Genomic DNA, 25,226 nt, shown 5'->3' with positions numbered 1-25,226 from the left:
CAGTTTGGCATTCCGGTCACGACTTTCCAATTCTGTCGACCAGCCCCTCTAGCAGATGCAATGTGCCAAGGTCTCTTAATAAGCAATACACCACTAACAACAAAACCCTGTGTTCACCGGCTGCCCTTCTCTCCCAGGCCTTTGTAATGCTGTCTCATTGATCTTCCCAGCATCCTCTAGGACACAAGGAAATGATGTGCAATTGGGAACACTGGCAAGGCTTAGATAAATTGCAGCCAGATTGAATCCTTTTAATGCAAGAAGCATTTATTAAGTGCCTACTATGCACCACGACCACTCCAGGCACTAGAGCTACGAAGATCAATCTCCCACTCACTGCCCTCTGGGGCTCACAGTTCAGTGGAGGAGACAGGCACAGAAATAGCCAGTTGCATTGCATCACCATAGGCTCTGAGCTGGACAGCAAAACACAACACTCCGGGAACACAGAGGAAAAGACAATGAACTCTTCCTGTAGTCAGGAGGAGCTGTTCCTTGCAATTTTGGAAGGGTGAAGGATTGCTCAGTAAGCAGGTGAGGGGAAGAAGGGGTTCTGGCAGGGAAAAAAAAGGGGTGGGGACTGAAAAAAGCAGACTGCATTGAAGCAGTGGAACGAGGGAAGACGCCAGAGAGCAAGACGAGGATCAGCTCACAACAAGCTTCCTCTGCGGGCCCTTTTGTGAACGTCTGTCTTTTCACCTGCCCTGCCACCTTCTCCCGTTCCCCCAGTGTAGCACCTGCCAGTGGAAAGGCACCCCTCCCAGCCCTGCTCTCAGGAAGGGGATGGCACCTGCCCCCATCGCCAGCTTCCTGCACCAGCCCTCTCCCACCTCACAGCGATGAAGCCACGGGTTGGGCGCATGACCCAGCTCAGTCCTGGAGAAGTAAATTCTGGGGCTTTTGATAGATTATCGGGAAAGGGGGCACTGTCCCTCCAGCTACCATTTCTGGGCTGTTAAATTGCATCAGCGGAGCACATCACACCTGGGGAGAGCCTGCCTGGGTGGTACAAAGAAAGGTCCAGCCAAGGAGGGGACAGAAAGGTGACCCTAGTGACGTCACTTTGTGCTTTAATCAGTTGACTGTTGTCTTTCGATCACTGGCTGCTGTTATTAGTGAATTGGTACATCACTCCAGGGTTTGGGGAGTTAGGTCCATAGAAGATGATGTAAATTCTGGTTAAAGGGGGGGGGGGTGGTCTTCAAAATGACTTCAGACGGGGAAACTGAGATCCACAGGCATTAAGGGGCTGACGCCAAATGGCACTTAGATCGGCTGCAGATCCTGGAAAGAAGTAAGTCTTGGCTGGTGCCGCAGCTCAATAGGCTAATCCTCCTCCTATGGCACCGGCACCCCAGGTTCTAGTCCCAGTCGGGGCGCCGGATTCTGTCCCGGTCACTCCTCTTCCAGTCCAGCTCTCTGTTGTGGCCCGGGAGTGCAGTGGAGGATGGCCCAAGTGCTTGGGCCCTGCACCCCATGGGAGACCAGGAGAAGCACCTGGCTCCTGGCTTTGGATCAGCACGATGTGCGCCGGCCACGGCGGCCATTGGAGGGTGAACCAATGGCAAAAGGAAGACCTTTCTCTCTGTCTCTCTCTCTCACTGTCCACTCTGCCTGGAAGGAGAAGGAGAAGGAGAAGGAGAAGGAGAAGGAGAAGGAGAAGGAGAAGGAGAAGGAGAAGAAGTCTTGTGACTGTAAGACAAAAGCTGTTTGGTTTGCAACATTTTTGCTTAGTAGATCATTAACTACAGCAGGGCAGGTTTTGAGCCTAGTGGTTAAGATGTTGCATGGGACATCCACATCCTATATCAGAGTGCTGGGTTGAAAGTCCTGGCTCACCTCCCAATTCCAGCTGCCTAAGAAGACATACCTTGGTAGTGGTTCAAATAGTCCAGTCCCTGCCACCCACGTGGGAGACCCAGATGGAGTTCCTGACCCTGGGCTTCAGCATGGCCCAGTTTTGGCTGTTGTTGGGCATTTGGGGAGTGAACCAGAGGATGAGAGTTCTCTTGCTCGCTAGTTTGCTCGCTCTCTCTCTCTTTCTCTCTCTTCCCCCTCCCCATGCCTCTCAAGTAAAAATGAAATGAAAGAATAACATGGGTACTAGTAAGGCCTCCTGACACCACATGCCAGGCACTTGTGCTATAAGCCCTTTGTGGATGCCAACTCATCTAATCTTCTAACAACCCTATAGGGTAGTGACTATTCAAGGCAGGAGTCTGGGGGATACTTCCAGCCATCTGAGCTTACCATATGAAAGAGCAAGCTAGGACGAGGGGCAGGAGTGATTGGAACCCCATTTCAGCTCCAGGGGTCATCTAGGCAGATGGGAGACTTGAGGGTGATGCTGACTTCCAGGTGGGCAGAGATTCAAGACTCTGCTAAAGATTTGGGAGTCACTCTTTTGGGAGCAGGACGCCCCTACACACACACACACACACATACACACACAGGAAGTTTAGGAGCAGAGAGAACAGGGTCCATGGAGAAGATTGGAGCTCTGGTCAAAACAGTTGGTGCCTAAGTCTTTGTTAAGAAAACAAAGGCAGAAGCAAATATGGTGACCTTAGCCATAACCAAGATCAAGTGCTGGTGCCCTGGAAATGAGCTGGCTTAGCCACAGTAGTGCATTATGGAAGTTCCTAGAGGCCCCCACACACCTAGCTCCAGTGATGATGAGGCTGACTATTGTTTTTCCAGTAGCTTCTCAACCAACCCTATACAAGTTATCTTAACAATCCGTTCTATTTTGTGTCCCACTCTGGCTCCTAGCTCTTGACTGGAAGCATATGTTAAACCCACATTTCTAACACTTCAATACTCCTTCAGATAGGACTTGGATGTTTTCCCTATCATCCTAGGCTCTGTGATGACAAATAAGTGCATCTCCTGGTAAATTTTCAAAACAGCAGTAGAATTAATGAATATGTGAATGACCTCCATGGTGCTCACCAAGGGCCTGCTATTCATTCAGTGATTCTTCTGGATGTGTGTTATCTTGAGTGACATACTGCATTGGATGGATGGATGGATGGATGGATTGATGAGTAGTTGGGTGAAAGGGTAGATGGGGTAGGGTAGATAGATAGATAGATGAATGGCAACAATCTTTAGCCATTGTTTTATCTTTTAAGTTCTCTGGCATGGTACACATCTATTCAAAAAGAAGAAGAAATACACTGTTGGGCTAGGCATTTGGCTTGACAGTTAAGACACAGTTGGGGTAGCTACATAATATGTCAGAGGTCCTGGGTTCAAGTCCTGGCTCCCACTCCTGACTCCAGTTCCCTGCTAATAGGCACCCTGGGAGGCAGCCAGTGATGGTGAAATGGCTGGGTTCCTGTTACACATATGAAAGATCTGGATTGAGTTCCTGGCTGAGTCTAGCTAGGGACATTAGGGGAGTGAAACAACAGGGGGTGGAGCACTTGTTTCTCTTTCTCTCTCTCTCTCTCCTCTCTCTCTCTCTTTCTCTCTCTCTGCCTCCCTCTTGAATACATAATTTAATAAGAAATACACTCTGTATCCTCAATGTAGTTTTTAAGACCAGCAAACAAGAGAGTGAATAAATAATCAACCCCATCAAGTAATTAATTTCAGCTGGATAAGTATTATGAAGAACTGCAAGGTGATAAGGGAATATATATAACACAGATTGAGTATTTCTTATCTTACATGCATGAGACCAGAAGTGCTTCAGATTCTGGATGTTTTCAGGTGTGTGTGTATGTGTGTGTGAGAGTGTGTGTGTAAAACATCCTGAGATGGGACCCAATTATAAACACAAAATTAATTTGTTTCATAAACACCTTATTCAGAAAGTTTAAAGGTAATTTCACACAATACTTTCAATGCACTTATTGGGTATGGACTTTTCCAGCTCTAATGTCATGTCAATGCTTTAAAAGTTTCTTATTGTGGGGGATTTCAGATTTTAGATTTTTCAGATTAAGGATGCTTCACCTCTCGGGTAAGACCTCTCCACAGCTATGCCGATGAACCAAGACCTAAGGCACCAATCAGAGGTAGCCAAGGGTAGAAAGATCATGCTGCAGGTCAGCAAGGGGTCTCAGTCAGGAGTAAGTTCAAGATCAAGAAATGTCAAGAATGAAAGTCCAGAGGCATGCTGGAGCCAGGCTCAGCATGCTGGAGCCAGGCTCAGTGTGCTGAAGCCAGGCTCAGTAGACTAAACAGCCTAGCAAGAGCAGAGTGAACACAGCTGAAATGTCAAGAGAAGACTCTTGAAAAGGAGGCAAGATTCTAGGTCAGTGAGAAATTTTAAAGTCAGATGAAGGATTTGGGACTTGCTCCTGACCGTGAAGGGGAGCAGCTGACAAGTCTGGCATGAGCAGACACAGGCATGACAGCCAGAATAGCAATGAAGGAGGGAGAGCTGGGTAGAATGTGCTCCACCCGTTGCCTGTGATAAGGTTAGCGACGAAGGTAGATCTCCTTGACTCCTCAGCCCCACAGTGTGGAAGTCTGACCAAGGTGTTGGCGTTGATATAATCTGAGCTGTTCCCTTTAATAAGGTAAATAATTACCCTTGCACTAGGAAAAGCCTCATTCCCATTATCTCCAACATCCACCAAGACTGGGGGATTTGTTCAGAAATTATCCACAAGGCCATAGGGACACCCAGCTTTGATAGCCACTACGTTTCTGCAGAGCCCTGATGAATAGGGTAGCAGGTGCATTTAGGGCTTCAGAACCAAGCTTTCTCACCCATAATGACAGCTCCATTTATTGCATGTATATCCCATGCCTGGAACTTGCGAACAGCTTTATGTACATTATTCCACTTACACCTCCCGGCACCCCTATAACCACATTGGACACATTGCCTACTTCATAGATGAAATTGTGGTTGCAAAACACCCTGTCACTTATCCACAGAGCTAGTAAGAGTGTAGCCAGGCTCCAAACCAGACCTATCTTCAGAACTTCAGCTCTTCCCTCTAGGTTGCACTGGCTGTGAAATGCCTTCCTCGAGAGGAAATTTTCTGTTATTGAAGCCGGATATTGGGTTCCCAGAACTGTTCATTAAGAATGGAGGACACAAGTCCATAAGGATGACCTCCGGGTTTCCAAGGAGGCCTTGCCTCTGCAGGCTTCACCTGAATTACTTTGGACTGTTTGCCTGGCCTGGATCTGTCGCCTTGTCTTGGTGGATCCCACCACTTATTCGTCTGTGATGTTTAATCAGGCCATAGATTCCCCATGTATACTCACCCCCGACTTGGACAGAGACTTCTGCAGCAGTGAGGGTGGGGTATCAGACACCAGGGCTCATCCTAAATAACGCTCACTCGCACAGGAAGGGGCAGGGTGTCCCTCGAATCCATGGCTCTTGTCTTCATCTGAATGGCTACGGCATGTCCTGACCTATGTCCACAAATAAGGAAGGTCATTAGGCGAGCTAGCCTCACCCAGAGGCAGTGGACTAACCTGTACACATTCTCTCAAAAACAACGAGATGATGGGATATAGATCCCTCCTGAGATAGCCCTGTGTAGATGACAGTCTGATTTTGTGAGCAGAGAGGTGGCCTTCTGCTCCTAATACCTCACCATGGGAACACCCCGGAGTGGAAAGGACCCGCAGGTCCTATTCTCCTCGAACAACCTGTTTCTCTATACAGCCCTAACCAATAGGTCCCTAGTCCCGACCACTTAGCTTTCATCCACTTCTCTTCCTCCTCTCTCCCACGGCCCACCTCCAGCTGGTCCCATACCTGTTCCTGGTTTATTGACGTGTTGACTACAGCAACGTCTACACCCTGCAGACAGCTCTCTCTCCTCACAACCTGAACAATGGCAATCACAACTCAGCCCTAAAAATCCTCCATGAGACTTGCATCCACGAGATGGCCCCTTCCTCCCTCCATCCTGGATTTTGCACCAAAGAGTTTACTTGCCGCTTACTGCAATGCACTATCATTCGTATGTTACTGAACTAGCCGGCGGATGTCTTCCTGGCTTCATGAGAATCTATCAACTCTCTCCAGTAGGCCAGGCCTATGTTAAGCCTTGGTGATACAGAAATTAAAAGTACAGCTCCAGGGGGAGGTGTTTGGCACAGTGGTGAAGATGTCACTTGGGTTGCCTGCACCCCTTGTCACAGTGGCTAGGTTTCAGCCCCAGCTCTGCTTCCCACCAAGGTAGACCCTGGGAGACAGCAGTGAAGCTCACCCACATGGGAAGCTTGGATTGAGATCTGGGCTCTTTTTTTATATGTATTTATTTATTTGAAAGGCAGAGATACAGAGAGGAGAAGGAGAGAGCGCGCGCGCTTCCATCTGCTGGTTCACTCCCCAAATGGCTGCAATAGCCAGCACTGGGCCAAGCCCAAACCAGGAGCCAGGAGTTCATCCAGGTCTCCCACGTGAGTGCAGAGGCCCAGGCACTTGGAGCATCTTCTGCTGCTTTCCCAGGCACATTAACAGGGAGCTGGATCAGAAGTAGAGCAGGGGCCAGCGCTATGGTGTAGCAGGTAAAGCTGCCACCTGCAGTGCCAGCATCCCATATGGATGCCGGTTCAAATTCCAGCTGCTCCACTTCCGATCCAGCTCTCTGCTATGGTCTGGGAAAGCAGTGGAGGATGGCCCAGGTTCTTGGGCCCCTGCACCCACATCGGAGACCTGCAAGAAGCTCCCGGCTACTGGATTCGGATCGGTGCAACTCCGGCCATTGTGGCCAATTGGAGAGTGAACCAGTGAATGGAAGACCTCTCTCTCTCTCTGCCTCTCCTGGCTCCTGGCTTCAGATCGGTGCAGCTCTGGCAGTTGTGGCCATTTGGGGAGTGAACCAACAGATGGAAGACCTCTCTCTCTCTCTCTCTCTCTCTCTCTCTCTCTCTCTCTGCCTCTCTGTAACTCTTCCTTTCAAATAAGTCTTTTTAAAAATGAAGAAGAAGAAGAAGAAGTGGAGAAGCTGGGACTTGAACCAGCACTCATCTGGGATGCCACCACTGCAAGTAGAGGCTTAACCTTCTATACCACAGCACCAGCCCATGGGCTCCAGTTTTGGCCACAGGAATATCTAGGGAGTGAACCAGCCAATGAAAAATATCTGTATCTGTTTTTCTCTGTCTGGCTTTGTCTTTTTCAAAAATAAAAATCAACAGGTAAAATCTTGAAATTTCAGATTTCAGAAGCTCATATTTAGAGAAAAAAAACAGACAGGAAAGTACAAGTTGAACATCCCTAATCGGAAAATCCAAAATGCTCCAAATTCAAACTGTGTTGAGCACCACATGACCTCACAAGTGACTTCCTGTGACGGGTAGCAGTCAAACACAGGTGCGTGGGGCCCAGTTCTGTGGCTCAGCCGGTAAAGCTGTCACCTTCCACTCCAGCATCCCATATGGGCGCCGGTTCAAGTCCCGGCTGCTCCACTTCCAATCCAGCTCTCTGCTGTGGCCTGGGCAAGCAGTAGAAGATGGTCCAAGTCCTTGGGCCCTGCACACATGAGGGAGACCAGGAAGAAGCTCTTGACTTTGGCCTGTACCATTTAGGGAATGAATCAACAGATGGAAGATCTTTCTCTCCTTTCCCTCTTTTTCTGTAATGTTGACTTTCAAATAAATCTTTTATTTAAAAAAAAATGCACTAAAAGTATTGTATAAAATTACCTGCAGGCTATGTGTATTTAAATGTACATGAAACACAGATGAATTTTGTATTTAGATTTGGGTTCCATATCCAAGATATCCATTTTGTATATGCAAATATTCCAAAACCCCCAAAAATCCAAAATCCGCAGCAGCACTTCTCATCCCCAAGCATTTTGGTTAATGGCTACTCAACCTGTCCTTTCAATAAAACGGGCAAAGCACCACAAGCCTCCAAGTGCCTTCAGAGCACAGGATTAGCCAGAGTGGCTAACTATGGGGATTCCATGCAGGCCTGGCTGGCCCGTGCCCATCTTGATATCCCTAAGACAGAACCCTTGCCTCATAGGCACATAATGGATATTTCCAGGTGAGTCCAGTGGACGTATTCCCAGTGGTGACATTTCCGCTGGGTTTTAGAAAATGAGGCAGGAAGAACAGAGCTTTCCAGGCAGATCTTGGGCTCTGTACAAATAGCTGAAGACATGGAAGAATGGAGGGCTTTAAGACGAGAGCAGACTGCGCAGGACATCTGGAGAAGTGCTGGCATCAAAGACGAGCAGCCGCGCTGGGTTAGAACCAGTACTGAGGGGCCAACGTTGTGGCACAGCATGTTAAGCTGTTGCCTGCTACTCCTGCAACCCATACTAGAGCGCCGATTCAAGTCCTGGCTGCTCTGCTTCTGATCCAGCGCCCTGTCAATGCACTTGGGAAAGAAAAGGAACACAGCTCAAGTACGTGGAGCCCTGCCACCCATGTGGCAGACCTGCACGGAGTTCCATACCCCCAGCTGCAGGGACTGCTGTGGCCATTTTGGGGGATGAACCATCAGATGGAAGATCTCTTTCTCTCTCCCCTCTCTGTCACTCTGCCTTTCAAATAAATAAAATAAATATCTTTTTCCAAAAAGAAACAAGTATTAAAGGAACGTCAATGCTAAGTTCATGAGTCCAAAATGGACTCCAAGGCAAGAGGGAGCCATAGAATGTTTTTGAGCTCCATTACTGGATAGGATCACAGGAAGCAAGTTTGCGGGAGTTTGTACCAGTCTCCAGCCATTCAAATGACTCTTAAAGAGGCCATTGGTTGTTCAGACTCTTTTTTTATTTATTTTAATTTATTTGAAAGGCAGAGGGGCCGGTGCTGTGGTGTAGCAGGTAAAGCTGCTGCCTGCAGTGCCAGCATCCCATATGGGCACCTGTTCAAGTCCCGGCTACTCCACTTCCGATCCAGCTCTCTGCTATGGCCTGGGAAAGCAGTAGAAGATGGCCCAAGTGCTTGGACCCCTGCAGCCATGTGGAAGACCTGGAAGAAGTTCCTGGATCCTGGCTTTGGATCAGCATAGCTCTGGCCATTGCAGCCAGTTGGGGAGTGAACCAGCAGATGGAAGACTCTCTCTCTCTCTCTCTCTCTCTCTCTCTCTCTCTCTGCCTCTCCTTCTCTCTGTGTGTAACTCTGCCTTTCAAATAAAAAAATAAATATTAGAAAGGAAGGAAGACAGGAAGAGTTAGAGAAAAAGAGAGAGAGAGGAGAGAGAGAGAGAGTGATTGGTTTCCATTGACTGGTTCACTCCACAAATGGCCACAGCTGCTAGGGCTGAGCCAGGCTGAAGCCAGGAGCCTTTAACTCCATCCAGGTCTCCAACTTAGGTGCAAGGACCAAAACACTCAAGCAATCTGCTGCTGCTTTCCCAGGCACATCAGCAGGGAGCTAGATCAGAAGCAGAGCAGCTGGGACTTGAACCGGATCTCCAAGGCAGGATGCCACCATCATAGGTGGAGGTTTAACTTGCTACACCACAATGCAGCCCCTGTTCATATAACCTGATTATCTGTATCCTTGGTCCTACATAGCTGCTGTTCTGATGGAGCCAGATCATGCATCCTTGAAAACTCCAACCCCTGGAGCTGTCAGTAAGGTGAGTAATCACTAAGAGAAGTCACTGTTTGGCCAATTCCCTTCTCCAGATGGACAGGAAGTGGGTTCTGGTATCAGGATCAGATCAAATCCCTCCACCCATCATTCCACTTGTGTATGTGTATGTATGTTTGCGTGTGCCTTTTAGCATGCATGTGCCTGCGAGTTTAAATCTCCCCAGGAATGCAAAGATGGGTTAGATGTCTGAGTGTACACCATATGAATTCACATATGTATTCATTTACCTGGAGATGTTGTGCTTGTGAATATATGTGTGCTGTGCATCAGTGTTTCCTGTGTGTGTGTGTGTGTGTGCATCTGTATGTATTTGTGCTGGTGTCTGGGTGTAGATGGCGCATGGGGCATGCATGTCCTCCACCTGACACACTCCGTGCCCAGAGCCTGCTGAGGCCAGAGCCAGCCTCCTCCCTCTCTGCTGTGTGGCTCCCCATCGCTCATCAACGCGGCCTGCATTGGTTACGCCTGTGGCAACGAGGCCTCTGTAGAGAGTGTTAAATATCGCAACTGTTTATTGCTTAATATTTTTCATGCTAATGGCAGGCTAATTCACAGGGATTCAGGGCAGTGCATAAAACACCTTCTGCTGATTGCTCATTTTTGTGCCAAGGAAAGACTTGGCAGCCAGCAGCCCCTGTCCAGGGCCTCTTCGGCTCAGCCTGTGATGCCACACTGCCCCCCATTCAGTCTTCCCTAAATAAACTTGCAGCCCAGCTGAGTGCACAGCAAACAGCAATGTTTGTGTTTCTCTGCAGAGCAGGTGCGGCCAAAAGGAAGCTGGAGCTACATGCCATGGGGTCACCATACTCAGCCATGGGAAAAAAAAATGCAAGAAGGGACAACGAAGAGGTGAGCCCACAAAAGAACCTGAGAGTGACCAAGCTCAAATCCTGCCCACGTCTGCATCGGCCATGACCCACTGCCCTGGCTGATGGACAGTTACAGCTCCAAAGCATGAGCCTCCCACACAGGAAGCCTCCAACAGCCACTCTGTTAGCTGGGCATTTGCACCAAGCTTTGCACGGGAGTGTTCTCATTGAATCCTCAACGATGACTGGCTTAGGCAGTACCGTCTTCACGCTAGGGCTAAGGACAGGAAGTTCAGAGAGTTTAAGAGACGACACTAGACGGCGAGCCCTGTGTCCTCGGGTCCCTCGCCCCAGGGACGTTGCCAACGTGCTGCACTGCTGAGGCCGCGTGGCGGGGCCCGCACTGATCCCGCAGACCTGTTTGATTCATCTCACCGAGGTGTGGGTCTTTTTAAATTCTCAGTAGTTAGGAACATTCGAAAATTGGAAGACGACTGGTAAAAATCAAGAGTTCCAAACTGTTTTTTTTTTTTAAATCGGACCACGGATGACATTGATCTCCCACGCTTACTGGGTAACCACGGGACAGAGATGAGTGCCAGCTGCCTCTTGCAGAGGGTGCACGCCTTCCTCAGTTTGCCGCACTTCTCACCACTCCCTGTTACTCAGACCTTTTCACTTCCTGTAGTATTCAGCCAGTGCCTGTCCCTACTGCATAACTTTTTAGGTCTTTTTGGTAAAGGAAGACCTCCCCCGACCCCAACTCTCTCAAAGGGAGGAGGTGACTCATAGAGATGATTTCTGTGGGTTCAAACTGTTGGACACTTACTTAAAGACTGGCACAGGTCATGCTGGTATTTCCAATAAGACAACACAAAGCGGAAAGACAGAGTGGCAGTGTGTCCCTTTGGGAGTACAAAGAGAACCGATGTATGGGAGATGTAGCTCCAGATAAGTAGGAGTGTTTATAGGGTTTTTTTCCCCCTACATTCAAAATTAAGTCCCATGCTGGGGCCAGTGCTGTGGCATAGCAGGTAAAGTTGCCGCCTACAGTGCAAGCATCTCCTATGGGCACTGGATCAAGTCCCGGCTGCTCTACTTTCCATCCAGCTCTCTGCTGTGGCCTGGAAAGCTGTGAAAGATGGCCCAAGTCCTTGGGCCCCTGCAGCTATGTGGGAGACCTGGAAGAAGCTCCTGGCTCCTGGCTTCAGATCGGCACAGCTCTGGCTGTTGTGGCCATCTGAGGAGTGAACCAGCAGATGGAAGACCTCTCTCTCTCTCTCTCTTTCTCTCTCTCCCCCCTCTCTTTCTCTCTCTCTCTGCCTCTGATCTCTGTAACTCTGCCTTTCAAATAAAATAAATAAATGTTTTTTTAAAAAAATTAAGTCCCCAGGGCCAGCTCTGTAGCGCAGTAGGTTAGTCCTCCGCCTGTGGCACTGGCATCCTATATGGGCACTGGTTCTAGTCCCAGCTGCCCCTCTTCAAATCCAGCTCTCTGCTGTGGCCTGGAAAAGCAGTAGAAGATGGCCCAAGTCCTTGGGCCCCTGTACCCACTTGGGAGACCGGGAAGAAGCACCTGGCTCCTGGCTTCAGATCGGTGCAGCTCCGGCCGTTGCAGTCATCTGGGGAGTGGACCAACGGAAGGAAGACCTTTCTCTCTCTCTCTCTCTCCCTCTCACTGTCTGTAACTCTACCTCTCAAATAAATAAATAAAATCTTTAAAAAAAATTAAGTCTCATGCTGTTATACAAATAGGCTAGGGACTCAGCTCACCAAGTGGTTAAAATACAGTTAAAATGGCAGGTACCTGGGCAGATTTGAAAAGTGGTGATATGCAGATTCTTCATAACCTTTCCCTCCAAAATTCCTTATTGAATCTTTGGGAATTCCTTAGGCCCTCTGTGGTCCAACAGTGATGGGATAGTCCCCCCTCCCCACCATCACCACCACCAAATAACAAAGCCAGGGGCATGGCCCACTCTCAGCCAAGGCTGGAAAATCACTCCATGGCAGGACCGGGCGTTTCCTGAGCTCAACAGTGAGCAAGCTCCTTAGGAGAGAACAGGACTCTAAGAGTCAGCCCCTCCCTCGGGCCTGTGGCTGCAAGGTCGGGGACTGAATGCCACTACACAGCTGAGCCACGGTGGTCAAGTAGTCGCATGGCCGCGTGGTCCACAGGTGGCGGAGACCTCCCAGCTTCTCCAGAGAAGCCAGAAATCTGCATTGACTATGAAACACCCAAGGCATTAAACACTAATAAACAAAGCGTTCCTGGAGGAGTCACTTTGTAAATAACAATGCAACCTACCCATTAGATGCCAGACGTGAGCTACACACACAGCAGGCGATTATCTAAATGGCTCGCCACGTGCTAGGCGCTGGTCTGAGCACCTGATACACATTAACTCATTGATTTGCCCAAGAACTACCGCACAGTAGGTGCTGTGACTGTCACTTGACAGAGAAGGAACTGAGGCAGATGGGGGGGCGGGGTTAGGTCACAGAGGTAGTAAGTGGCCGAGCTGGGACTTGAACCTGAGGCTCATGCTCCCAGCTCTGGCACACGATCGCTCCACGGCATCCCCCTGTTAATTTTCACAGCGCAGCTTTGAGGCAAGCCATATGACCACCCCCATTTCATAGAGTAAGAAACTGAGGCCAGAGAGGAATGAGCACTTGCCCATGGTCCCAGGGAACCTTCTGGAAGGCCTCCAAGTCCTGGCACTGGGCAAGAAGGGAGAGGGGTGGACTCCTAGAGGGGAGGAAGGCAAATGTCTAGAACCCAAAGGTCGGGTTTTTTTTCCTGATAAGAAAAAAGGCTATGCTAGCTGTCAGACCATAAGCTGCAACCTTTGTGTTTACAAAGCCAAAAGGGCAATTAAATGAGACAAAATAAATCTCCCTGGGCCGCTGTCAATGGGCCTGGCAGCTCCGCTGTCCGAGCGCTGATTGACAGGACACAGTGCATACGGGCAGTGGACTCAGCCTCTGACATTTCTTGGCTGCCTCACCTCGCCCTGCAGCAGGAGGTGGGGCTCTTAAAGTGCCCTTGCCCCTTTCGCAGCAGCAGGGATCCTCAAGGTGGAGACCCTGGAGTGTGAGTTTGGGGGAGGGTCAGCAAGTGCGATGCAGGGCTGAGACAGGGAGGTGGCGGCCGCCCTCATGGTAGCAGTGGTAATGGTGACTTTACAGGGGCCTTTAAATTAGCGCCCATGGAAGGTTCTGTCTGGGCCCAGCACCGTGGCCCAAGGTGGGGGTTGAGGGTCAGTAGGGTGGATCTCCTCCTGGTCGTGGCCCTCAGTCAGGGTCCAGGGCTTGTGATGAGCTCCACAACATCACACAGAATGGCTTTGTTGGAGACATAGAAACCAGGATCATGAGAGAGGAAAAGATGCCCCCTCCTCTTCTCAGTCCCACACACGAGGGAATGGAGGGGAAAAGGCATGGTGGATGGAAAGCAGAAGGAAACCCAGGAATTTCACCAGCATGGAAATTAAGCAACAGCCAATGATGGAAGGCAAGAAACCACAAGGAACAAGCAGGCACTGTGGTGTAGGGGGTAAAGCCGCTGCCTGCAGTGCCGGTATCCCATATGAGTGCCGGTTCGAGTCCCAGCTGCTCCACTTCTGATCCAGCTCTCTGCTACGGCCTGGGAAAGCAGTAGAAGATGGCCCAAGTCCTTGGGCCCCTGCACCCACATGGGAGACCTGGAAGAAGCTCCTGGCTCCTGGCTTTGGATCGGTGCAGCTCTGGCTGTTGCAGCCATCTGGGGAGTGAACCAATGGAAGGAAGACCTTTCTCTCTGTCTCTCCCTCTCACTGTCTGTAACTCTACCTCTCAAATAAATAAATAAAAATTTTTTAAAAAGGCATTACGTGAGAAGAAAATACATCCAATATCCCTTATGAATTATTTGGTAAAATATACTAGCAAATGAATTCAACAGCATGTTAAAGGGATTATAAAGCATGACCAAGTAGGGTTTGTTCCATTTACTGGACTATGCAAAATAGTTCAATATACAAAAATTATTGAATGTAATAAGCCACATCAACAGAATGAAAGGGGGAAAACCACAATCAACTCAATTGATGCAGAAAAGCATTTGACAACACCATTTCATGATTTTTTTAAAAACTCAATAAATCAGGAATAGAAACTATCTAAACATAACAAAGAAGAGAGATGTAAGAAGCCCATATGTGAAATACCCACAGCCAGCACCATACTCAAAGGGGAAAGACTGCAAGCTTTGCTTCAGGGATAAGGAAAAGATGCCAATTTAAACCACATCTATTCAACACAGCATTGGAAGTCCCATCCAGAGATATGAGGCTAGAAAAATCAATAAGATACCTAGCAGTTACATAGCGGGAAGCAAAATTCTCTCTGTTCCCAGAAAACGTAATCTTATACAAGGAAAGCTCTGAGGAAGATGCCATAAAAACACTATTGGATCTAATGAGTTCAGCAAAGTTGCAGTATAAAAATCAGCACACAGAACACCCTGTATTTTCACACACTAACAATGCACAGTCTGAAAGGAGGACTGAGATAACAGTTTTATGTACAGTACCATCAAAAATATAAAATACTTAGGCATACACTGAGCTGCAGAGGTATATGACGTGTACACTGAAAACTGCAAAACAATACTGAAACATTTAGAGAAGACACAGTTAAATGGAAAGGCATCTCATGTTCATGGATTGGGAGAGCATATTGTTGAGATAATGATTCTCAAAGGAATATTCTATGAAATTCCTCTCAAAATCCCCACGATCAAAACATACAAATCCATCTTGAAATGTACAGAATTTCAAAAGACCCTAAACAGCCAAAGCAATCTTGAAAAAGAACAAAGTTGGAGGGCCTATGTTTTGTGTTTTCAACACTTACTATGGAGGCCGGCGCTGTGATGTAGAGGGTGAGGCCGCCACCTTCAGTGCTGGTATTATGTGTGGGCGTTGGTTCAAGTCTCAGGTGCTCCTCTTCTGATCCAGCTCTCTGCTGTAGCCTTGGAGGGCAGTGGAGGATGGCCCAAGTCCTTGGGCCCCTGCACCCACATAGGGGATCTGGGGGAGACTCCTGGCTCCTGGCTTCAGATCAGCGCAGCTCCGGCCGTTGCAGCCATCTAGGAGTGAACAAACAGATGGAAGACCTCTCTCTCTCTCTCTCTCTCTCTCTCTCTCTGCCTCTCCTTCTCTCTCTGCCTCTCCTTCTCTCTCTGCCTCTCCTTCTCTCTGTGTAACTCTGACTTTCAAGTGATTAGATAAATCCTTGAAAAGAAAAAAAAAAACTTATCATGAAGTCATTGTAAGCAACAGCATGATAATGGCATAGAAATAGATATACATACTAATGGGTTTTATTAGGAAACCAAGAAGCAAATCCTCGCATATGTGGTCGGTGATTTTCAACAAGGGTGCCACAACCATTTAATGGGGGAAATAATAATCTTTTCAACAAATTGTGTTGGGGAAACTGGATATCCAGTTGTGGGGAAAAAAATAAACTCAAAATGGGTTAAAAATCTAAATGTAGGCCAGCACCACAGCTCACTTGGCTAATCCTCCGCCTGCGGCGCCAGTACCTGAGGTGCCAGTTCTGTCCTGGTTGCTCCTCTTCCAGTCCAGCTCTGTGCTATGGCTCGGGAAGGCAGTGGAGGATGGCCGAAGTGCTTGGGCCCTGCACCCACATGGGAGACCAGGAGGAAGCGCGCCGGCCGTAGCAGCCATTTTGGGGGTGAACCAACAGAAGGAAGACCTCTCTCTCTCTCTCTCTCTCTCTCTCTCTCTCTCTCTCTCTAACTCTACCTGTCAAAACAAAAAAAAATCTAAATGTAAGTGCTGAAAGTATAATTCTTTTTTTAAATTTATTTATTCATTTGAAAGACAGAGTTACACAGAGAGAGGAGAGGCAGAGAGAGAGAGGTCTTCCATCTGCTGGTTCACTCCCCAACCAGCCGCCACAGCCAGAGCTGTGCTGATCTGAAGACAGGAGCCAAGAGCTTCCCATGGGTCTCCCACACAGGTGCAGGGGCCCAAGGCTTGGGCCATCTTCTACTGCTTTCCCAAGACGTAGCAGAGAGCTGGATCGGAGGTGGAGCAGCTGGGACTCGAACCAGCATTCCCATATGGGTTGTCAGCACTGCAGGCTGTAGTCTTACCCACTATGCCACAGCGCTGGCCCCAAAAGTTTAACTCTCACAAGGAAACATAAAAAGCTTTTTGACCTGAAATATGGCAATGATTTCTTGGATATAACATCAAAAGTACAAGCCACAAAAGAGTTAACAGATAAATTGGACATTATCAAAATTAAAAAAAGAAAACCTTGCACATCAGAGTGTGAGAAGACAACCCAAAGAATGAGGAAAAATATTTATATATTATATATCTGACATGAAAATTGATTTCTAGAACATATTTTAAAAAACTCCTACAACTCAACAATAAAACCAACTCAGTGAAAAACTGGGCAAAGAACCTGAATGAATAGTCACCAAGGAAGATAAATAATTGGCTAGTAAGTACATGAAAAGGTACTCAATATCACTTGTCATTATGGAAGCAAAAAACAAAAACTGTAATAAGATAGCACTTCACACCAATAGCCAATACTGAGACAGGGGAAGAGGGAAAGGGAGAGGGAGAGGGAGAGGGAGAGGGAGAGGGAGAGAGAGAGAGAGAGAGAGAGAGAAAATAGATGTTGTCCATGTAAAGAAACTGGAAACTTGGTGCTATGCTGGTGGGAATATAAGTGGTGTTACCATAGTGGAAAACAGTGGGGAAATTCTTCAAAACATTAAAAATTGGGGCTGGTACTGTTGTGTAGTGAGTAAAGTTGCTGCCTTCAGTGCCAGCATCCCATGTAAGCGCCAGTTCAAGTCCCAGCTTCTCCACTTCCAATCCAGCTCTCTGGTATGGCCTGGGAAAGCAGTGGAAGATGGCCCAAGTCCTTGGGCCCCTGCACCCACTTTGGAGACCTGGAAGAAGCTCCTAGCTCCTGGCTTTGGATCTGCACAGCTTCGGCCGTTGTAGCCAACTGGGGAGTGAACCAGCGGATGGAAGACCTCTCTCTCTCTCTCTCACTCTCTCTCTCTCTCTCTCTGCCTCACCTTCTCAATTTCTCTCCCTCCCTCTCCCTCTCTCTCTCTCTCTCTCTGCCTCACCTTCTCAATCTCTCTCTCCCTCTCTCCCTCTCTCTCTCTCTCTTTCTATGCCTCTGGCTCTCTGTAACTCTGCCTTTCAAATAAGTAAATAAATCTTTTTAAAAAACATTAAAATTAAATTAATATATGATCCAATGATTCCATTTCTGGGCATACACCAAAAGAATTGAAAGCAGGAGCTTGAAAAGATATTTCTACACCTGTGTTCTTAGCACCGCCATTCACAGTAGTGCAAGCACTCAAGTGTCCATCGACAGCTGAATGGTTAAGCGCAATGTGGTGTATACATACCAGGGAGTATTAGCTTCAGAAAGTAAGGCATTTTTGACGCATGCAACACATGGATGAACCTTGAAGATCATACACTGAGTGAAATAAGTCCATCACAAAATGACAGATAGTGTAGGATTCCTCTCCTCTGAGGTCCCTAGAGTAATCAAATTCCTGGGGACACAAGACAGACAGATGCTTGTCAGGGACTCAGAGAAGAATGGCTACAGAGTTTCCCTTGGAGGAGATCAAGTCCTGGATGCTGGTAGCAGTGGCTATGCAACTATGTGAATGTACTTAAAAATACTTGAAATGATAAGATTTGCATTATTTTAAACATTTATCCCTCTTCAAGTGCCGGTTTGTCCACTTAAGCATTCTAAAGGTGCAATGATATCAAAAGTAGATAAAATAGGAGAGAGAAAAGAGCCCCAGGGATTCAAAAGAATCCTACCTTTTGTAAAAATGCAGAAACAATACTCAGCCGAGCAGAGATGCACACAGATGTATTGGTTTAAAATATCCTTAACAGGTTGAAAAATGGTGAACAAAATAGAAACATGGGCAGATGTAAATATTCCAGAGACTGCTCTGTGTTAGGTCAATGTGCTGCTAAGGTAATTTATCATGAGAGAAATTGATGCCTTAGGAATGGGCTCTACCAAGCACTCTCCTGAAAATGCCGTGGTCCAAAGGGGAAGGGGGTGGAGTATGTATGCCCAAGCCAGATCCATCGGGAGCAACCACAGAGGGGAGGAGACAAAATGACAGCAATGTCGGATGAGTTTATCTTCTGGGTCTGCATCCCTCCTGGTCTCTCATTCCCAATGAGGCAAGTCACTGAGAGAAGCTCAGGCAAGAAGCAGCATACCTGGGACTCATCTGGCTTTGGCTCGGTCTCACCTGCTCCTCGGGAGCAGGAACCCTCCTTCCCCCGTGCTAACTGAGGGTGCTGCTGGGGACAGCCAGCACTTAGGAAGCAGTTGCTTTCCAAGTGCAAGTTGAGACGAGACCATACTATAGACACAGAGGACCGGAATGGGGAGGTGGCCTGTTGGAGTTCACAAGGGAAGGTCAGAGAAGCCTTCCAGGGGAAGATGTGAAAGAGAGATGGGGCGCACTGTGTGGTTCCATGGAGGGAGGCTGGTCCAGATGGAAGGAAAAGCCAGGGCACAGCCCAAGGTGGGAGAGTTTGTAGCCTGTTTAAAGAATGGCAGGGGATCTGGAGTGGCTGGAATGGAGTGAGAGACAGGGCAGTAGGAGGAGATGGAGCTGCATTGGGTAGGGCCGTGCTAATGAATTCTAGGGACTTGGGTTTTACCCTGAGTGCAGTGGGAAGTTACTGAAGGTACTAAGCTACCCACGTGAGAGAACTGGATTGAGTGCCCAGCTTGGCCTGGCCCAGTTTCAACTGTTGCAGGCATTTGGGGAGTGAAGCAGTGGGTGGGAGATCTCTCTCTCTCTCTCTCTCTCTCTCTCTCTGTGTGTGTGTGTGTGTGTGTGTGTGTGTGTCTTTCAAACAAAAATGATCACTATAGCCCCAGCCTCGTCAGGTTGCTGTGGGATTCAACAGAGCCCTTTCTGAGATGGCCTGTGCAGATGATCTCTCTACCACCCTACAAACTCTCCCGACAAGTACCCTTCCCACACTAACTGCTAAACACCTGAATATGGTTGTCCCCAGCAAACAAACACTGTAAGACATGAATTGTTTTGGCCCTTGGCGTTCGTGCTCTCTCCCTGCACACTACTCAAGGAGGAAGTGTCAGGGAGACCACAACCAAAAACTTCCCTGCAAATCTGTGTTCTGAGAAGCCTAGGATGGAAAGATACTAAGATTCACTGCCAAGGTCAAAGTGAGAAACATGAGAGGAAGCGCATTTCCCCAAGACTAAAAGAGAGGACATAGAAGCTGAGAGATCGATGGGTCTGGAGCATGCATGGCCTGATGCCTATTTCTGTCATCACCGACAGAGTGACTGCAAAAGCCAGGTGACAAAAACCTGCATGGGGTGTCTGAGGGCAGCTGGAGTCCCAACCTTGCAGAACATCCTCCTGCCCAAGTTGGCCACTGAGAGCTCTCAACCTCAGTCATTCAAGCAGTGGATGGTCTTCTCAAAGGCCAGGGAGCATCCCCAAATCCTCTGACACCATGTAAGACACCCAAACATGAGATAATCCCATGAAGCTCCTACAGAGAACACTCCAAAATGGCTGAGGTTAAGGTTGGAATGAGAAGGTTCACATTCAGAAATAAGGTTGGGCTCTGCAAAGCACTTGGTTTTCTTGCATGACTGAGCTTATGGATTGAGAGTAACACCTGCTGTGTGACAACATCCCTCCTGGGGCTCCTAACTGCCCCCCCCAACAACCACCAAGCCTCTTGGACCATCATAAAGGCCTCTCACTGGTCTGGCTTCTATTCCCTCCTGGCCTCACGTCTCACCACCTGCAACAGTCATGACACCTGCCAGCTATACCAAACCACTTGTGTTCCCCAGAGGTTCATGTCATGCTCCCTCCTGCCTCTGAGTCTTTGTGTGCATTATTTCCCTTTGCCAGAAAAGCCCTTTCACTCTGAGGCCGTCCTGAGAATCCATTCTGTCTCCCAAACCTCAGCTCAAGACTCAACCCCTGACCAAGCATGAATTAGGGGCCCCTGGGTGTTTCACAACATTGACACCATTCTCCTATCAGGCACCAGGTTCCATGGCAGTGGTCCATGCATGGATCTGGTCATGTCCACCACCTCCATGAGTTTATTGAATGTAAGAACAATATCTTCTTTATTACTGTATCCTCAGTGTCGAAAACATAACTCATTCTCTGAGCACACTCTGAACACCCGAACACACTCTCTGAACACATTTGATGAATGAGTAAGTGAGTAGAATGAATGACGTTTCTGGTTGTGCCTCAATATCCCCACATGCAAGACGAGGAAATCCAACTCATTGGTAACAGTTATGATGTTCTGTGACTACGAATTTCTATTTGGCTGAGAGAGCCACCACGGAGAGGTCAAATCTGCCTTTGTTGGTTCTTGTGAGCAGTGTTACAGGAGGATGGGATACAATGGAGGAAACATTCATTCTCAACTTTTTCAAACCCTTAGCAAAATTGGGAAGTTTTTTGAAAGATTTATTCATTTATTTGGAAGTCAGAGCATCAAAGAAAGAGGGAGAGACAGAGACAGAGAGAGATCTTCCATCTGCTATTTGCACTCCACAAATGGCCACAGCAGCCAGAGCTGGCACCACGTCGAAGTCAGAAGCAAGGAACTCCAATCCAGTCTCCCTTGGGGGTGTCAGGAGCCCAAGTATTTGGGTCATCATCCATGTGCTGTCTTCCCAGGTGCATTAGCAGGAAGCCAGATCAAAGGTGGAGCAGCAGGGACTCAAACCAGCACTCCAATATGGGATGCTGGCATTCCAAGTGACAACTCAACTTGCTAGCCCCAGATGCTGGCCCCCAGACTGGCAGTCATTGACTCATAAATTGATAGTCCATGGTTTCAGACAGAACTTGAGGTGATGTTTAAGATGACAGGGCTAGGACCCTGATCTCTCCATCTGATGGTTAACCTTCGGCTCTGGATTCAAACCAGGGGTTCCAGGTCCCCCTTTTCTTCTTCTCTTATCTCATAGTAACATGGGTTCCCATGTTTAACAGTGCTGCCATCAGCTGAGCTGGGTATCACTTTCTGGATTCACTCCAATGCCTGGTCCAGCTGACTTCCAGACATTGGTTATTGAATGGTAGCCGCTACCCTGGAGACCCATCCAAAAATTAGATTTCCTGATCTCAAACCCTGCTAATTCCTGCTTGCCTCTTGCCCTTAACCAGCTAAGCTGCAGGGCTGCAAGAATGCACAGGTGCACATTGCAGCTCCAGACCCAATGGGACAATCTCCAGGTAACTCTGACATTCAGTCATTTCACAAATACGCTCCTGCCGGGCTGGTGCTGTGGCGTAGTGGATAAAGCCGCTGCCTGCAGTGCCAGCTTCCCATATGGATGCAGTTCGAGTCCCAGCTGCTCCACTTCCTATCCAGCTCTCTGCTATAGCCTAGGAAAGCAGTAGAAGATGGCAGATGTCCTTGGGCCCCCGCACCCGTGTGGGAGACCCGTGGAACTCCTAGCTCCTGGCTTTGGATCAGCTCAGCTCCAGCCATTGCAGCCATTTGGGGAGTGAACAAGCAGATGAAAGACCTCTCTCTCTCTCTCTCTCTCCCTATCTCTCTCTCTCTCTGCCCCTCCTTCTCTCTGTGTGTAACTCTGACTTTCAAATAAATAAATAAATATTTTAAAAAAAGTGAAATGGACAAAGACAGGCTGCTCAGGCCAGCACATCTCCTGGAGGAGATTAGTTAGGCTAGATCTACAAGGCTGTGTCCGATTCAGCCTGGGTGAGAGATGGAGCAAGGGGGAGGTGGAGGAAGCAGCACGGGCAAGCTGTGGTTGGAGAGAGGTTGACAGAGAGTCTGTAAGCCGGTGAGTCAGAGGGAAGAGGGCCCAACTGGGAGGTGTAATTAAGTCAGCATCTTGCCGATGCCAAGTACTCAAACGTCTCCATCTCATTTCATTAGAAATGGAAAATCTCTGTAAAGCAGCCTGGACTATTTTTTTCCCCTTTCTTCCCTATTCTCATATAATTCAAACTTCAAACAGCCGCTTCCTACACTGCCTCGGGGCACCTAACCTGGAGCGTCCCTGAAGCTCTGCCAATTACAGCAGTCGGTCCACTTCCACTTACTAATTCTCCAGCGACTGCATTTCCCTAGCAAGGAGGCCTGGGTGCCATAGGGAGCCACGTGTGCCCTGGAGCCGTTACAGCACTCCCTCCAGGCACTAACCGAGTGCTGGAGTCCCTCCGGAGACCTTGCCACTCCCCAGGCACTTAATCTGCAATGTCTAGCCATTATTACGGGGGGCGGGAAAACATCCTGCCACTCAAGCTGCCTCCACACCTGCTGTCGCAGGGAGCTCTGCCCCTGTCTCTGCTGACTCTGTATGGTCACTGTCAACAGCACAAGCCACAGCCCTGCCACGACCCCCATTCTTTACGGCGGTGGGTGAAATTGATTGTGGTTGAAAGATCCACACTGGAATCAAATGAACTCCTCAATTATGGCTGCAATGATAAATCTCTTGTTTCCAGACATCCCCCTGGGGAGCAGTCATCTAACCCCAGGTTCAAGGTAATAGATATTTCGAGATGAAAAGTACAGGTGACTCTATTGTAATGACTGTCAGGTTATAAGATTCCTGGGGTTAAGGGATTCTTTCTCCCCATCTCTCAGCCCCTCACCCCCATCCATCTAACAACCCTGAAGGAAGTGTGTTCCAATCCTCTGCCCATCCACACGGCTTTCCCCCAGCTCCTGGGTCCATGACAGATACTTCCATACGGCAGGCTCTGGCCATTTCCACTGCTTTTTTTTTACAGGAAATATGCAGTGAGTGTTAATGGGGTTACAGAAAGATTAATAGAGCTTTCAGCGTGTTCGGGGCCGGCTGGACTCTCTTCCACACAAAGCCATCAGCTCAGGAAAATTTAATGGTGAGACTTAACCCATTAAGACAACAAACAGACAACCTCCACCCGTCTCGAGCTTAATCTTATTTTCCTTCATGATGATGCAAAGACTTCCTGGCTAGGGAAGCAAGGAACCAGCAGACTGAGTATGCCAGGCTCTGAGCTGGGTACACCCACAGACCCCCAACATCGAAAACCAGTGAAAATGGGCCACAACTGGCCAACAGCTGCATTCTGCTTGGTGTGCCAATGGTTTGGGAAAATCAGAATTGGTAAATTTCACACATAAAACCCAGCTTTCTTAAGAAATATGGGAGATTTGTCAGTACTATACCTGCAGAGGCTGGCGCTGTGGTGCAGTGGGTTAAGCCTCTGCTTGCAGCATGGGCATCCTATATGGGCACTGGTTGGAGTCCTGGCTGCTCCACTTCTGATCCAACTTCCTGCTAATGCACCTGGGAAAGCAGTGGAAGATGGCCCAAGTGCTTGGGCCCCTGCCACCCACATGGGAAACACAGATGGAGTTCCTGGCTCCTGGTTTCTGTCTAGCTTAGCCTTGGCTGTTGCAACCATTTGAGGGGTAAACCAGTGAATGAAAGATTTCTCCTCCCCCTTCATGCCGCACAGTAGCAATCCTCGGGCAATCAAGTGCTCTCCTCCCAGCCGAGGAGTGGTGAAGGAGCAAACAGGAGACAGGTTGGTGCACTCCATCTGTCACTTCTGGTGTCGCCGGCCACTTTTATCCTCTGTAGATGAGACCGCTATGCATCTCCTCAGCATGATCGCTGAGGATCAAGAGAATGGTGTGGCTCCAAGGGGAGACTCTAACATCAGCATCGTGTGTGGCATTTTCACTAACTTTCAGAATTCCTATTAGGGGGCCGACACTGTGGTGTAGTAGGTTAAGCCTCTGCCTGTGGCACCAGCATCCCATATGGGCACCGGTTCATGTCCCAGATGCCCCTCTTCTGATCCAGTTCCTGCTGATGGCCTGGGAAGGCAGAGGAGGATGGTCCAAGTGCTTGGACCCCTGCACCCAGGCAGGAGACCCGGAAGAAGTTTCTGACTTTGGATCAGCACAGCTCTGGCCATTGCAGCCATTTGGGAAGTGAACCAGCAGATGGAAGACCTCTCTCTCTCTCTCTCTCTCTCTCTGTCAAATAAATAAATAACATCTTTTTTAAAAAGAGATCCTATTACGAAAAAAACTACACATGGATTTCCAAAATTTTTGCAACAAAATAAGCTTACTTTTTCATTCCATTTTCCACAAACTATATAATATACCCTCATATCTCAACCACAGAGCTTTCTCCTACACATAATCGCTTACTCACAACACCCATGCCTACCCTGGGAAACTGGCTGGGAGAGGCACGGGTGTGCAAGTGCACTCTGCTGGGGGGACAAACTCACTCTCTTGCAAACACCATTTCTGAAAAGGTCCATCCAAAGAATGTGTGGCCCATCTGGAAAATTCCTGGCTCCTTCCTAGACCGTAGGGCCCTATCCATCCTTGGGGCAGGACTCGCCCTGTGGGCAGCTGTGTAAGCACCAGGGAAATGGGATCTCGATCTGCAGTCTCTTAGACACACACACACAAGCACACAAGCATGCACACATGTGTGCATGTACAAACACACACAAGCACACATGAACACACGTGCACACATGCACGCACACACATGCATACATGTACATACACATGCATGCACACATGCACACGCACACGCACATGCATGCACACTGCCGCCCTGGAGCCATGGCTTCCAGCGTCTGGCACCAACACTTCCTCCTTCCCAAGTATGTGTGCACATGCTCACCCACAGCACACATCAGGCTGGGACAAAGGTTTTACAGAGCAATTTTCTACGACCTGTCATGCTTCT

At 48.5% G+C, this 25,226-nt stretch overlaps 1 long non-coding RNA gene across 13 annotated transcripts in view; it reads right to left on the bottom strand.

Annotated features, from left to right (window-relative positions):
- Positions 1 to 25,226, bottom strand: part of LOC138846924 (uncharacterized) — a 137,671-nt gene that overhangs the window by 42,965 nt on the left and 69,480 nt on the right. For 9 of the 13 annotated variants that reach the window (XR_011384434.1, XR_011384439.1, XR_011384438.1 and 6 more), the window contains 3 exons: positions 15,949 to 17,973; positions 15,255 to 15,489; positions 5,233 to 5,385 (listed from right to left, as the gene is read on the bottom strand). The exons of 1 other annotated variant lie outside the window; for it this stretch is intronic. This is a non-coding gene — a long non-coding RNA (uncharacterized lncRNA). The remainder of the gene's footprint in view (positions 1 to 5,232; positions 5,386 to 15,254; positions 15,490 to 15,948; positions 17,974 to 25,226) is intronic. 3 more of the 13 variants (XR_011384440.1, XR_011384431.1, XR_011384435.1) reach the window with 3 other exon arrangements.

The sequence above is a fragment of the Oryctolagus cuniculus genome, chromosome 19, assembly GCF_964237555.1.
Source record: "Oryctolagus cuniculus chromosome 19, mOryCun1.1, whole genome shotgun sequence".
Lineage (NCBI taxonomy): Eukaryota > Metazoa > Chordata > Mammalia > Lagomorpha > Leporidae > Oryctolagus > Oryctolagus cuniculus.
This window is presented reverse-complemented; position numbering and strand designations above follow the sequence as displayed.